Source organism: Panthera pardus, unplaced genomic scaffold (genome assembly GCF_024362965.1).
Source record: "Panthera pardus isolate Hobbes unplaced genomic scaffold, ASM2436296v1 HiC_scaffold_11, whole genome shotgun sequence".
Lineage (NCBI taxonomy): Eukaryota > Metazoa > Chordata > Mammalia > Carnivora > Felidae > Panthera > Panthera pardus.
The window spans coordinates 101,513,434-101,527,439 of NW_026526666.1; the positions used below are offsets into that span (position 1 = coordinate 101,513,434).

The following is a 14,006-nucleotide window of genomic DNA, read 5'->3' on the forward strand; positions in this document are numbered from 1 at the left end:
CGGAGACACGGGTGACACACAGGCTGCAGTTGCCTGACGCGTGCCCACAGGGGTGGCGCTTTTGGTGAGAGGTCAGCAGTGCAGAAGGGCACGGGTCAGGAGAGGGTGGGGCCGTGGGGTGGCCTTGAGCTCAGGGAACAGGTGGGTGAGAACTTGGGGCAGAATTTCTAAACGCTAGCTTATTGGAGGCAACAGAAAGAGCCTGTTCGAGTCTGGGTGGCCCTGGGGACTTTGCTGGAGTCAGCGGGGCCAGGCGTGTCCTCTGGTAGGCATGCACCCAGGCCTGGCCAGCCTCTTCGGCTGTGACTGTCAGAAGCAGAGGCTTGGCCGAGGCACAGCAGGAGACTCTGGGGATGGCTGGGGGCTGGGGGCTGGGGGGAAGGACCCATGACCGGGGCTCTGCAGGGCCCAGCTGGGAGTGGGTGGTGCTGTTGGGGTCTGAGTGGTTCTACTGATCTGGGTTCTAATCCTGTTTCTTTTTTTTTTTTTTTTTTAATTTTTTTACTGTTTATTTATTTTTGAGAGAGAGACAGAACATGAGTGGAGGAGGGGAAGAGAGCAAGAGGGAGACACAGAATCCGAAGCAGGCTCCAGGCTCTGAGCTGTCAGCACAGAGCCTGACGCGGGGCTCGAACTCATGAGCTGTGAGATCATGACCTGAGCTGAAGTCGGATGCTTAACAGACTGAGCCACCCAGGCGCCCCTAATCTGGGTTCTAATTTCTAAAGCAGCTTGTCACCCTGAGCTAATGAACCCATACCTGGGGCTCAGTTTCCTCAGTCATAAAGTGGTACAGTGATGTGGCAAGCATTCAAGGAGATTTTAAAGTGTTTTGCATCGGGTCTGACCCAGGCATGCGCTCAGGGGATTGTGTCATGATAATCGTTATCATGACTGTCGTGCCGTCACAAACCCAGGGCTGGGCCCCACAGGCCCTGGTCGTGGGTCCTTCCCACCTGGGACCATCCCCAGAGTCTCCTGCACAGCCTCGGCCTAGCCTCTGCTCCTGGCACCCCCAGCTGAGGACGCTGGCAGAACCCGGGTTCATGCTCACCATGGGATGTTCCCGGCCCTTTCCAGGCCTCCCTGGGGCAGAGGCTCTCTGCCTCCTGGGACTGTGGGCCGGTTTGAGCGAGCCTGGTGACCCTTTCCTGAGTGAAGGGCCTCTCCAGGTCCTCTTGACGGGGCAGAGGGATGGGCCCTGAGGCCGGCACCCACGATGCCTGGTGCTCACCCACACGACCTGGCCCAGGACTGGGGACGTGGGGGCAGCATGGACAGGGGAGCTGGCGATGGCCCTGGTACACTGAGGCCAGGGTCCGCGAGTGACTGGGCTTTATTATCTCTTCCGCTTGGTCACACTGCAGAAAGGGCTGGGGTCTGGGATTTCAGCCCCCAACTGAATACTCACTACATACGAGGTGCCAGACCACACCGAGTGGAGCCGAGCTTTTGCCATCAGAGTGACTGTGTGCGATGGCCGCCTGTAGCTGCTATGGGCATGGTTCTATCTCCTGTCTCAGAGCGATGAGGCCCCGTCAGGCTGTCAGGTGGGCCCCCCAAGGCCAGTGAGGGCTCCACCGGTGCCCAAAGTTGCCCCAGGGTGACTGCAGGTGCCCATTCATAGTGTAGATCTCCCCACATGACAGGGGGACGTGGGCTCCCGGAGCACCTGTGTCCTGCTACCTGTCCTTGGATTTGAACCTGGGCTGGGGACTTTGCACAGGAGCTTCCTGAACCTCTCCCTCCTTCCAGCAGAGAAATGGGAGAGCGGAGAGAAACAGAGCAGGCCGAGACCCACGGGGCCCCACATCTTTGGAACTGACAGCGTCTTTCTGAGAACTTTGTCTCCAAATTAAGAAATCGTTTAGCAGGTTGGGATCGCCAAACCTTTCTACTCTGGATTTCCTTCTCAATCCTCCAAGCTAACCTCACGGACAAGTCTCAAGCCTCACGTCCCCATCGAGCCTCACGTCCCCAGAATCACCTCTGCTGGGTGAGTCAGTGAGTCAGGGGCTCACATCCTCTCCCCATACCATGGCCAGTTGAATTGCATTTCTGAAGAGCAAACGTGCTCCCTCTTCGGCGGGGAGGACGGAGGAAGGCGGGAAGGGAGGAGGGGTGGGCCGTTGAAGAGCGAGTCCATCCCGCTGTCTTTACCCAGTGCTGATGCCTGTTCCTGCGGGGCGCAGCCGGGCCCCAGCACGGCTGCGGGAGAGCGGGGGAGCATCCCCAGGAAGCCTGCCTTCTGGCTGGGGATCCACACCCTTCACACCCACCCAACAGATACAGACCCACGTGCCAGGCACGGTTCTAGACGCTGAAGAGTTAGCGACAGGCACAATTCGGTGTCCCTGCTCTTACGGCGCTCGCTTCCGAAGGATGGGGCCGGGGGTGGGAGGGCGGGGGTGGATGAGACACAAGAAATGACTAACGCTGGGGTTGTAACAACGTGCGTGAATTACAAGAGATTTTGCTGAGTGAAAGAAACCTCGCCTAAGAGGACTTGCGGTAGGAGTCCATTTATATGAAGTTCTCGAGCAGGAAAGACGAGTCCCTGGGAGACGGTCGTCGGGACAGTGGTGACCCTAGCCCATGGTGTGGGAGCCGGCTGGGAGGGCACATGGGGGGAGTTCCTGGGGTGACAGTAACATTCTAAAGCTTGCTGCGGGCTTGGGTTCTGTTCACGCATTGATCACAACTCCTCAACTAGGACTTCGACATTTGTGCATTCAGTTGCTTCGTTGTGTGCGAATTTTACCTCAAAAATAAGAGGAGAACTGTAGGTACACCGAACTCGGGCGAATGATAACGATACCTGTGCTGACATGCTTGTGTTACCACCGTCTGCAACTTAGTTTGAAATGCATGGAAAATGCATCAGATGGATGGAAGGACTTGAACTGAAAGAACAACATAACATGTTAACGGTAGAATCTGGGTGGCAGGTCTAGGGTGCTTGTAAAATTCCCTCAACTTTTCTGTATATCTTAATATTTCATGATACAATGTTGGTGATGGGAACAGAGCGGTTTGCCAGAGAGCCAGGGAAAGTTAGATGGTGTGTCAGGAGGACCCCACTCGGGAGCTGACGGATGAGCAGAGACCTGAATCTTAGCGTCAACTATGGAAGCCCAGGGTGGCCTCCAGGCAGCATGAAGAGCAGGTGCAAACGTCCTGGGGCCAGCAAGCTTGGCTCAGGTGAGGGGCAGGAAGAAGTCGGCGAGGCCGGAGAGAGCGCCGTGGGAGAGGAGGGTAAAGGTCAGGGGTACAGGCCCTCGGTGGCCTGGTAAGGGTTTGGCCATTACTTTAAGTGCCATGCGCCTTACTAAGCTGGTTGAAAGCATGAGCCTTGGTGAGGTTTGGGATGGGAGCGGCCCTTTGTGTTCCTTTGTGGAGAATGGACCACACGTGCAGGAGCGACTCACACTGGTGCAGGAGAAAGTTGTGGCTCTAACTCGGTAGCAGCAGCAGAGAGGGAGACGGGGATACAGCTGAGACATATTTTTGACGGGAGGAGGGCAGCGGGGAAAAGTGGGGTTGAGAATGGTGGGCTCGAGTCCCGGGGAGCAGCGCTGCGGCAGGAAGGTGAGCGCAAGAGATCAGATTCCGCTTTGGCTGCGGGGAGGCTGAGGTGCTGATTCCGCATTTGGGCGGGATGCCGAGCGGACGGCTGGATGTGAAAGTCCGGTGCTTCGCGGTGAGGTCAGGGTGCAGGTGCCAGTGTGGGCGTCTTTAGCCTGGAGCTGGCGTGTGAGGCCGTGAGAGTGGGTGAGAAGACTCAGGGAGGCAGTGTGGATGGATCAGGGGCCTGCTAACATCGAGGGGTGGAAGCGGAGGGGAGGAGTCTGCGGGGAACAGGCAGCGGGGGAGACGGCCAGGGAGGGCCTCTGCGGCAGGAGGGGAGAACATTCCGGAAGGAGTCAGTGGCCAACGTGGTAGTTGCCGTTGGGGGGTCAGGAAAGAGGATGCGGCGACACGACCTTTGGATTTCGCATTTCGGAGGCCGTGGGTGAGCCCCAGCTGGCCTCGGTGTGGCACGTGGCACGGGAGGGAGGAAGAGCAGGAGGGGCAGGGCAAGGGGAGAGCGGGTGGGGCGCGTATCTGAGGACTCCTGCAGCATTTTGTGCCAGCAGTTGACGGGGATGACCCAATGGGGCAGACAGGGGCGGGGGAGAAGTAAGGGGGCAGGGCCGCAGGACAAGCAAAGAAAGACACAGACGGGACTGCTGAGGACAAGGACTGTGTGAGGCCAGCCGGTGCCAGAGACTTCCACAGGGGCCACCCTGCCACGCTGTGCCTCTCGCTTCGGGCCCGATGAGGACCTGCGTTAGGCAGGAGCAGGCGCACGGCCGTCATCCCCCGGTAGCCATGTGGCCGGGAAGGTACGGTCCCTGTTAATACTCCCCGTCACCAGGGAGGACTCTGGAACAGGGGAGCGGAAAGCCCCCAGGATGTCCTGCCCAGTGTGGGAGTGGTGGTGGGGATGGCGAGAAGTCTCCTTTGGGCTTCCCAGAGCCCTTTACAGGGAGGAGAGCAGGAGAGCCGGGAAGGGAGGAGTGAGGAGCAGGGAGGCGTGTGCTCGCCTGTGCACCCCCCTGAGTCTGGAGTGTGTACTGTCTTGCGTGGGAATCGCTCTCTCCTGAGGGCCACTGCACTCTTAACGGTGATAAAAGCAGCCACGATGGCCTGTCGTGGACCAGAGTGTGACCCATGCCGGAGCCGGCCAGCTTCGCAAGCTGGGGTCCCGCCTGGGGCCCCGAGCGAGCCCCTGACCTTCACACATGGAGCTCGTCACCGAAGACTTGCCCATCGACTCTATCAAATGACGTCTGCGTTTCACTCTTGGCCCTTTGAGTCTTCTTCAGAAGCAAGATGGAAAAGTGTTTCCTTCAGGCAAACTTTTGTCTTTCGCTTTGGAAACCCCCTTTTCCCCTTTGCTCCAGAGGAGATTAGGATATTGAGGACAGGGTGTCCACTGAAGATTACATGAGAAGGCTAATTAAACAGAGGCCCCGCATTAGAAGCCATCTAGAGGGGAAATTAAGCAGCTTTTGCCTCCTTCCCGTCTTTGAAGGATGTTCTGTGGAAGGGGAGCAGGGATTGTTTGGCTCGATAAATAAAGATAGTAACCAAACTGTATCGTCCATTGTTCTGCCTTTCTATTAAAAGCAATTGCTTAGCCAAGCTGACAACGCACACTGCGGAGGCATAAACCCTCTGCAGACGGAAGGATTAAGAGACTGACAAGTCCTGGATAATAAGGCTAATTAATAATTTCCATCTCCAAGGAGCGGCAGCCTCCTTCCTGCTCTGCCTTCCAGTCTGGTCCAGGCAGTTCAGTCCTCTGAGGGCGGGAGGACACAGGAGGCTTTGCAGGACAGGCCAGGGTAGGCGCTGGCCGGTCGCAGCAGGGCAGGGGGCCGAGGGGACACGGTGGCGGGGGAGCGAGCAGCCTACGATGGCTGGGATGTGAAAGTTCCATCTCACTAAGTGAGCGCCACGCTGCAGGTGAATTAGCAAACGGGGCCGGTTGCCACACAGGCACATGGGAGGGACAGCATTTTGCCACATGAAAGGTGGTCCGGATGAGACCCTCTCAGAGGCCCCCTCCCCGACGACAGCCACACACACAATCCCGTAGAGCAGGAGCTGCCACACGTTGTCGTGGCAGGTAATGAACAGAGCCACCATGGCCAAGCAGGACACGAGCACCTTTGTGGGCCTTAGCTCAGTTCTTCCTCCCAGTGACCTCAGGAGAGACGTCCTGCGGGCCTATTTCGCAGACAGAGGAAGGGATGAGATCCAAAGAGGGTCATTCACTTGGCCAGAGTCCATGGCTCGGAAAGTGCGGAGCTGAATTTAAACCGTGGGCCCGGGGAGGGGGTCTCCCCACTCAGCTCAACACCCTCCTCGTCCACAAGGTGGGGGTAGAGGGTCCTGCCTCCCCCGAGGACTCCGGCTGCCCTGGCCGCTGAAATTTGCAAGGTGAAGGTCCAGCAGCGGAGACCTGATTACAGGTTGCTCCCCGTTGCCCCCAGAGAAGGAGATCAGGATGAGGGAATCTTCTGGAAAATACCCAGTGACTTTCCTCAGAGAGAATAATGGCTGCTTTGGGGGGATGGCCATATTTTTCTGGAGGCTTTAGGTGGGTGCAGCAGGGGCCTCGGCATCATAAATTGCAATCAAGCAAAGATGTCTAAGAAGGAAATAATACCGGGGCTGCTGTGCAGCCTGGCAAAGATCCTGAAATCTTAATGGAATTGAGCAATTTTTTGCATAGCACCGTAAATTCCTAGTGTCTACCTTATCTTCTCATCATGTTATTCAAGGCACATTAATGGAGGACGAAGTGGAAGCTGCTGGTCGGGATAGAACCGGCACGAGGAGGCGGCTCGGGAGTGATCCCTCTGATCCCGCGGTTCAGCCTTAGCTGCCTTCTCTGCACCTGCTCCTTCCCCGGGGCGCTGGTCTCTGCTGTGCTCCCGCAGAGGAAACGCCCGCCCGCCCACCCGGGTAGCTTGTAAGACGGGGCTTTGTTCTATTACCCTGACCCGCAGCCTCTCCTGTGGGGGTGCCTGCTCCTTAAGCACTGCTGCCCTCTCCTCTCCTTCCCTACGCCACCCCTGCTTCGTGCGGCTCCCTCCACTCACTTCTCCTTCAGCGCCGACCCCTTCCGCAGCCCTGTCCTATTCCCCACAGACCTGGCGCTTCTTTCCAGACTCTGTCGGCCGCTGCAATGAGCTACCAACAGGGCCATTTGCCGGGAGCTCCTCTTTCCTGACGGGCCTCCCTGAAGCATGTTCCCCGGGTGCCCCAGCCGCATTTCTACCTGGGGGTGACAAAGTACCGGCCTCACGGGCACGCACGGGGCATGGGAGCCCACAACCTACGATGGCTACTGTTACTCTTACCGATACCGACGATGATAACCACCTTTGACAGCCTGGAGGAGACCCCACGGCAGCATCGAACCTGTAACCTCTGGTGGGCAGGCCCCTTCTCTCCTGCTCTCCTCTCCCAGCCCCAAGCCCACATGGCAGGGGGGCTCCCACACACTCCCTCCAAGTCACTTGACTGACACCAGGGCCTGGGACACTTGTCCTGAGGGCTCCCCAGACTGTGGGTGCCTGGTCTGTGAGACTGAAGCCGGTGGAGCTGGGACCCCACGCGGCCTTGTTGGTCCTTCCTGTCGCTGTGCTCCGTGGCCCACGGCTGCCACATGTCACAAAGGGCAGGGAAGAACATCCTACTGCCTTCCATCCTGAGCTCGCCTCCTCTTCCAGGAAGCTTCCCCTGACCACCCAGCCCACTCTATGGCCCCTTCTCTGGATTCATCTCATCGACTGGCTTCAGGTGCACCCACTAGGCCAGCAAGCTACCCTGGGCGTGGAAATTCAGGGTTGGAAAAGTGACTGTGATGCCGTGGGGTCCTTCACCTGTCTCTTCACACAGGAGCCCTCTCCGAACACTTGGGGCCCAGCTGTTCTTGTCCCCGTGTTGCTCCTGGCCTCAGGAGCCTGGACTCATCCCTGTCTGCTCGGTCTCTGGGGCCCCCTTATTCCCCTGGACCTTCAGTTTCTTTGTCTGTGAAAATCAGGGAGAATTCACCCAGCCCTGGCTCCCTGCAAGGGCAGCTGTGAGAACCAAAGACACTGGTCCCCACCAAGTGCTGGGGGCCACCTGGCACTGGGGCTGTGGCATCTGTGGGCCACGTGCACTGTCAGAGGTCCCTCTGCCCCACTCAGCCCGTACCTGGTGTCTGGCCCGTCCTCCACTCCCTGTGGCTGAGGGTGGGACACCAGGGCTGGGCTGTGCTCCTGGCTTTCACGACCTAGTGCCCGTGGGATGTGCCCAGAGGGTCTGGCTTCCCTGAGGCACCCTCGGCTCCCCGCCAACCCAGGCCTGGGGGGGACAGGGATCCTGAGGCACCAACTCATTTCTCTTCCTTGAAGCATGTGGGTCAAAATGTCCCTTTTGGGGGACGCCTGGGTGGCTCAGTCGGTTATAAGCATCTGACTCTTGACTTGGGCTCAAGTCATAATCTCAGTTTGTGGGTTCAAGCCCCATGTCAGGCTCTGTGCTGACATCACGAAGCTGCTTGGGATTCTCTCTCTCTCTCTTTCTCTCTCTCTGCTCCTCCCCCCCTGCTTCTCTCAAAATAAATAAACTTTAAAAAATGCCCCCTTTGGGAGAGAGTCAGCCTGATGACAATGCCTCCTGTTGCTCTAAGCCCCATCAAAGCCTCCTTTCATGGCAAGCCCCATGGCATCTCCGTCTGAGTAATGCAGGACACTGTTCAAGGGCCCACATACAGAGCAGGCTCCTCAACGCTTTATTTCCCAGCCGCTTCTATTTCACCCCAGTGAAACATAAAAACGGTTACTGAGCAAGAAGCCTGGAGTATTTTTTATGAAGCTATAATATCTTCCACTTAAAAAAGATGAAAGAGAGAGGAGGTGGAAAGAGGGAAGGAAGGAAGGAAGGAAGGAAGGAAGGAAGGAAGGAAGGAAGGGAGGGGGGAAGGAAGGAAAAAGGAAGGAGGGACAGAAAGAAGGAAAGAGGGAAGGAGAGAAGGAAGGAAGAGGGAGGGAAGAAAGGGAGGAAAGAGGGAAGGAAGGAAGGGAGGAAGGAAGGAAAGAGAGAAGGAAAGGGGGGAGGGAGGGAGGGAGGAAGGAAGGAAGGAAGAAGGAAGGAGGGAGGGAAAGAAGGAAAGAGGGAAGGAGAGAAGGAAGGAAGAGGGAGGGAAGAAAGGGAGGAAAGGGAAGGAAGGAAAGAGGGAAGGAAAGGGGGGAGGGAGGGAGGGAGGGAGGGAGGGAGGCCTGGCAGTGGTGGACTGTCTCCTGCCTCTTGGGATCTGGGGGGATCCGGCTCACTCCGAGTAGAGATGTCCCCACCACTAGGACGAGCCTGAGGACGGAGGGGTGAGTGTGGAGGTGCTCCTGTAGCCACGCTGGGGCTTCTGGTCCCTTCTGTGACCTAGCTCACCTACAGGGCGACCCTGAGGGCTGGGGGCATGGTCCCAGGTGGGTCCTTGCTTCCAGAAAGAGTGAGTGGATGTCAGGTAGGGGGGCACTTGGGTTGCAAATTGCAAAAGAAGTGATCATTTCAAGTCTTTTGTGGGGGCAGGGCGGGGAGGGTGTCTATAGTGAAGACAGTGTTTGTGCACGCACCATGTCACGTTTAGATTCATTCCCAAAGGCAGCCCTGTGCAGTGACCCTATTATTGTCACCATTTACTGATGAAGACACCGAGGCTCCGAGAAATTCGGTAAACTGCCCAGAGGCGAACCGCTAAAAGGTGCTCCCCAGGGTGACCCAACCTTACTATTTTAAGGGGTTGAAATAAACACCATCCCAGAGGGCCCGCGGTGCTCACTCACCCACTCTGGGCCAAGTGGGTGCCCCAAAGGGCAGCCTTCCGGGCGATATGCCAGGAACAAGCGGTCCACGAGCCCGCAGGATGCCTCCACCTGACCCAACCGTGCCCGACTTTGCCACTTCAGGGTAGCCGTGAGCTCCGAGGACCCTTCCTGGAGAGCCAGAGGCAGCGCAGAGAGATGCCCCCAGGGGTGCCACAGTCTGAGTGCTGGGTGAGGAGGCCCGTCCCCCTCACGGCCTGCTCCCCCCCTGGCCGGCTGGGGAGGCCTGGGACTCTGTACAGCCCCCACCCCGCTTGCTCTGAGTAAAGAGGCCCCGGAGGAAGGAGGCCGGGCTCCCTCGGGACACACTGGGGTCGAGGCCTGTGTCTGGTGTAGAAGCTGAAATGGAGCTGTTCACTGGGATGTCCCCAGAATGTGAGCACAGGTGCCTCTCTGGGGCCCCGTCTGCAAGGCTGCAGAGCCCTGGGTCAGCGTGGGGACGCTGGCTGCTGGCTCCCCACCTCTCCTCGGCGGCTCCTCCTGGCAGGAGAGACGCTCTCTTGAGGATGCGACGCCAGCTGTGGGCCCACAACCCGACGGAGGGATGTAAGGCTTCAGCTCCACCCCAGGCCTTACCAACCGGGTAGGCAAACACGGTTCCCAGGAGCACTTGCGAGGGCAGACTGGAGCTCTGCCCAAGCAAAGACGGGGGTCTCCCCCCTTTCCTACAAGGCAGGGAGACGTGTGGTTGAGGCCTCCCTCTGCTCCTGGGCTGGGGGCTTTAGTGGGGCCGGGGCAGCCTAGAACTAGCCCCCGACGCCCTGCCCCCCTCTGGGCTGGCTCTGTGAAGGTCTCTTTGCCGTGGTACTTGGTGCAGAAAGCACCCTACTTCTGGGGGGGGGGGGCGGGACCAGCTGAGCTCAGGGGCAGGCAGGAAGGAGAGAGTGTGGGGTGAAAGGCCCGGAGTGCCCCCTCTCTGCCCTAAGATCTGGAACCAGGTAGCCCCTCCCTATAAGAGCAGGTGACACTGGTGCCTCCGGGAGGCAGATGGGGCCACAAGGGGGTGCCCTCCACTGGCCGGGTGACCATGGGCCTCCTGAGAGCCTGGTCTTCTCTTGGGGGACACGGGGCCTGTGGTGAGGGTCCAGGGCACCGTCTGGCCAGGACTCAGTGCCCGTGGTGGCTGGCTGTACAGTCACAGCTTCCGATGCTCAGGGTTGCCAGGGAAGGGCTAGAACCTGCCTCTTCCGTGGAGCCCAAACACCTGCCATCCTCCAGCCGTCAGGAGCCCCCAGGCCCGGGTTACCCCCAAAGCCGCGGGGTCCCCGTGTCTGCTCGGCAGTGCTTGTGAGCCCACGGGCCTCTGTGGGTCGGAAAGGAGCTCCTGGCTGTCTCCGCCCCAGCAGCCTAACAGCCCCCCGCATGGCGGTGGCAGACACACAGGGACACACCCCCCGCTTCGCTCGAGCACAGAAAACATTCATTAAGCATTTTAGAGGACAAGGGCACAAAGAAAAACACTCATTAGAAGCAGAAATAGTTTCCAAATGCGCCATACAGAAGCTGCTGGAAAGTCTGGCCTGAAATGGGGGCCTGTTCTCTTTGGGCTTATTGGGAGAAGGGCCCCACAGGACGGAATGTGGGGGCCCGGGACGGGGATGCAGAGGGCAGCAGGGAGGCCCTGAGCCTGAGCACCAGAAAATCCCAAGCAGGAGAGGCTGTGGCAGCAGGACGGAGGGTGAGGCCCCTGGGGTCTGGCTCACCCGTGGAGCAGCCCAGCGGCAGGACTGGCCACACCCCCTCCCGCCCCCAGCAAGGCTCAGGGCCAAGGTGGCTGCAGTGACACCCACGCTCGGGCCCTGGGAGGCAGAGGCAAGGGTGCCATCGCTGACTGGCTGGGTGACCCTGGGTCTGGCCCTGTCCCCTCTGGGCTTCAGCGTCTATCCAGGAAATGCAGCAGCTGAGTTTTGTGGAGCCCAAGGGCCCTGCCAGCTGTGACACATGGAGGCCCCGACGTGCAGATGATGTGACGGGGGAGTACGTGTGCCAGCCAGTGGTGGTGGCTTCTCAAGTCCCAGGACAGATCCCCCGAAGGCCCTGACCCAGCTGGGCAGATGGCTTCATGGGGTGCACACTGGTCATGACGATGCCCTTATGCACTTGGGGCTTCAGTCCCCTCCACTCCCGGGAAAGGCTCTGGCTCCTCACTTGTCTCCCTGCTCACATCCTAATAAAACATTTAGTAGCAACAGAGAGGGGGCAGGGTCGCTCCCTCCCCTGAAAATCAGGTCACTTGGGAACTTTTAAGTGCTGTGTCAGTTCCGGTCCCCCTCCTCTCCCTGACCCTCCGCTTCTGGAAGGGGTGCTGACCTCCTCCCCCAGGTCTGACACCCTCTCTCCCTCCCTGTCCTGGGGCGGCAGGCCCTCTGAGCAGAGCTGAGGCCTTCAGGGCAGGCCGGCCCCTCCCTGTCCGGCTGAGGCTCTGTGCTGGGAGAGACAGAGGGGCGCAGCTCCCCCCCCACTCCCCGGCCCAGGGACCTTACAGTCTGGGCGCTTGGGAAAACCAGGCCTGCGCGGGCAGAGGTTCCTGCTGTGCTAAGTGGCCTTGGGGCGAGTGGCATCAGTTTGGGACCCCAGTGGCCACCACGGCCGGCCACGCTCTGCAGTGGGTGGGGGCGGTGGGGCCACTGCTGGAATGAACTCTCCTTTATCCAGAAGCCCTCCTTTCCTCCCTGCCCCTTTCCTTTCAGCAAGGCTCCCCTTGTCCCCCAGCCCCTGGCACCTCTCTGCTGTAAGGGGGGTGGCCGACAGCCACTGGGGACTTCCAGGGACCACCAGGCTGGCTTCCCTGGGGAGCCAGTGGTGACTGGTGGCCGTGGGAGCTGCCTCCTTCCTCGGCTCTTGCCTCAGTCGCCACCCTGACACCTTCTCTCCCACCCAATCCTTTTTCCTGATAATTGGTGTCAGAGACCGACCTGGGCCAATTTCCATCTGGGCCGGTGTCTCATGGCTTCTTTCCTATTTAATATCAGAGAAATTAAGCCTGGCCACACCGTCGTTATCCTGGTGTTGTAATTAGTACCGGAACAAATTGCCCTGAGCGGTGCCGGCTGCCGCGGTGGCTCTCGGGCTCGTGCGGGACGTGCACCGCGCTAATTGCTTTGGCCTTGGCTCCTTAACCTGCTCCTGCCCAGCACACACTGGGGAGTGGGAACCCCTGCCCCTGCATGCGTCCCCCCCATCACCTGCTCACGGAAACAAGGGTGATGCTCCAGGACGCAGTGGATAGCGGGTGGAGGGAAGACTGTGGGCTGGGAGGAGAAGATAAAGGGGCCCAGATCTGCCCTTAAGAAACCAGTTCCTGTGACACTGGACCTTGGGGGGGGGGGAGAATGGGCTCCCCCGCCAGCTAGAAGTGACCACCCCAGGCAGACACGAATCACTCCACATATGTTTCCGGCCCACCGTGGCCAGGACAGAAGCTCAGGGGTGGGGAGGGCTGGGACAGCGGAGCCCTCCCACTTCTCGCCTGGAACAAGGCAGGAGGAGCCAAATCTGAGTGAGCAGAATCCAGTCTGGGAGGCTGATAAGCTCACCCCCTCCCCCCCGCCCCCCCCCCTCCCCCCCCGCCCCCCCCCCTCCCCCGCCATGGCTGCCCGATGGTGTCTGAGTCTAGGAAAGTAAACTTAGTGGAATCAAAGAGCCACAAGCATGTGATGGGACAAGAGGAGACAGGCGATGGCGTGGGTGCAGGAGCGCCTGGCTGGCAGGAAGCCGACTTCCGGGGCGCTGCTCCAACAGGCCAGTGGTCAGGCCTGGAATCGGGAGAGCGTGCTCAAGAGGCGTTTGGATGGGGCATGAAACTGAAAAGGAAAAAAGCCAAAACAGGCCCCGGGGCCTTCAGAGGCCAGGGAGGAGTTCACAGGGCCACAGGCTGCTCAAGGTGAAAATACCTCTCAGCAGCCAGAGCGTGACCCTGGGGCACAAGGACATGGCCCCCGCTGTACCAGATCCCTGCTCTCGAGGTGGGGGTCCCACACTCCACTCCTCCGCCAGGTGGAAAAGAAAACCTTTTGCGTTAACAAGACGAGAAGTATCATCCCATGACCACGCTGGAGGCCCCTTTCACAAGGAAGCAGGGCCGAGCAGTTAGAAACCCCCACTGCCACCAGCCCAGCCTCCCAGGGAGAGGAACCCGAAAAATGACAACAGGGCAAGATGTCAGGGAAGCCGTGTCTTTGCAAATCAGCACATCCTTGGACAGTCTCAGGCGTCATCTGCTAATGAACTTGCTGAACCGCAGACAATTATTTCTGGAACTGAGGGAGAAGGGCAAGGAGGCAGGGGCTGGGCAGAGCCGACAGACCGAGAGCCTTGTCCGGGCAGAGCCTTGGTGTCCACACCAAGACGGCTCTGGGCCCCGCAGATGCTTTCCAGGCCACCTTCCCTGGGACCAGGGGCCCCTCTGCGCTCTGGCACGTGAGGCCTCAGCTGTCTGAATACACACCATGGTGACAGGGGCTTGCTTCCTAATCTGCCAGACCCCTCCTGACCGTACTCCCCAAGCCAGGGAGCTTCTCCGGCCGCCGGGGCCAGGGGAGGGCTCACTTGAACCGCTGTGGATGCAGATGGTTAGAACCACAG

General features: G+C 59.3%; 1 protein-coding gene across 8 annotated transcripts in view; it reads right to left on the reverse strand.

Moving 5' to 3' along the window:
* The window catches only part of CAMTA1 (calmodulin binding transcription activator 1), an 851,930-nt gene that overhangs the window by 233,075 nt on the left and 604,849 nt on the right, over positions 1–14,006 (reverse strand). The gene's annotated exons all lie outside the window — the stretch shown is intronic.